Here is a 1,591-nt window from a genome sequence, read left to right on the forward strand (position 1 = left end):
AGTTTCGTACCTTCTACTTCGGCAGCCAAGCCACAAATGAACGCGGACTCAACGACAATAGATGCTAGAGAGGTACCGCATATTGGTCGTAGTAGGGGTATATCTCGGAAAAGTGAAACCGTAAAATGCCAGCAGCTTGAAAATTTTTCTGGTGCAGATACACACCAGTATACGTCGAGAGGGTTAGGTACCTGGTGTGTAATTTATCTGGCCACAAAAACTTGACTAAACCAGAGCGTGTAAATCCCAACGGCTCATATCCCAAGCCAATGAACTTTAAATACACTATTCTCTTACACGCGAGCCCTAGAAAACCAAGCTCGAAAACCGCGAGCCCGCCAGCCCCAAGTCTAAAAACCCCAAAACCACTAGCTTAAAGCCCACAAACCCCAATCCTGGAAACCCCAAGCCCACCAATCCCAAGCCCATAATCTTTAAGTCCAGAAACCCTAAGTCTACAATTTCCTAACCAGCAAACCCCAAGCCCACCAGTCCCAAGATCACAAACCCCAAGCCCACATACCATTAGTCTACAATTCCCTTACTAGCAAACCCTAAGCCCACCAGAGAAACGGACAGTTTTTGTCCCAGAAGGGAGGGTTTTCGGATACTTTTCACGGCTATGCGACTTTAGCGATACTCTTCTCCGTTAGTAAGCAACTTCGATACTTTTCGACTCGAGCTCGCACAACGGATGTTTTTCGTAAGATGAGTTCGAATCGGAGTTTTCTTGGTGAACAACCCCTCATTTTGTATTGAGTAACCAGTTTCTTGATTTATTTTCTATATTATATTCAGTTAAACGTAAGTCAATAATGTTACAATGACACACCAGGTACTTAAAATAGAAAAAAATATATAGCGCACCAACTGGGCTCCGTAGTCGACCAACCTGGACCCTTGGATGTATACTAGTTACTTAAAAAAAGAGAAAAGATATACGTGCACTTCTAGCTGGACTCCGTAATTGGCCACTATGTAAATATATAGCCGTAGGGTTTTCAGATATATATTTTATATATCATTTTGGAAGATATTCATCATTGTCAGCAGCATAATTAATTTAAAATGATTATTTACAAATATTTTATAAGTTATTTTTAAAATAAAGTATATTGTGCCGTTTTATTAAAAATTTGATACAGGTTGTTAGATACGTGTCTTATACTGCGAACGAGATACGACGTCTCGTAAACAGCGCGCGATGTACGACGTTTTCTGAATAGCGAACGAGATACGACATTTTTCCAACCACGAAACAAGCACAACGTCTTCTCAATAGTGAACGAGATACGACGTTTTTTGAACCACTATAAAGGCACGACGTCTCTTGGGCGGCCGACGAGATACGATGACTTTTGAATCTGAGAGCAAAATACTACGTCTGTTCAACCACAAGCTAGATACGATATATATTGGAACCGTGGCGAGATACGACGTCTCTTGAAACAAAAATCAGACACTACGTTCTTCCACTCAGCCGTCGATAACAGTATTATTAAAAATTTATTACGTGACATTTTTCTGCTTAACTCTGAAGTGATATTGAGCTGACCTTGAAATTAGCTCTAATTGACATTAAGCGATTAAA

Source organism: Belonocnema kinseyi, chromosome 2, assembly GCF_010883055.1.
Source record: "Belonocnema kinseyi isolate 2016_QV_RU_SX_M_011 chromosome 2, B_treatae_v1, whole genome shotgun sequence".
Taxonomy (NCBI): Eukaryota; Metazoa; Arthropoda; class Insecta; order Hymenoptera; family Cynipidae; genus Belonocnema; species Belonocnema kinseyi.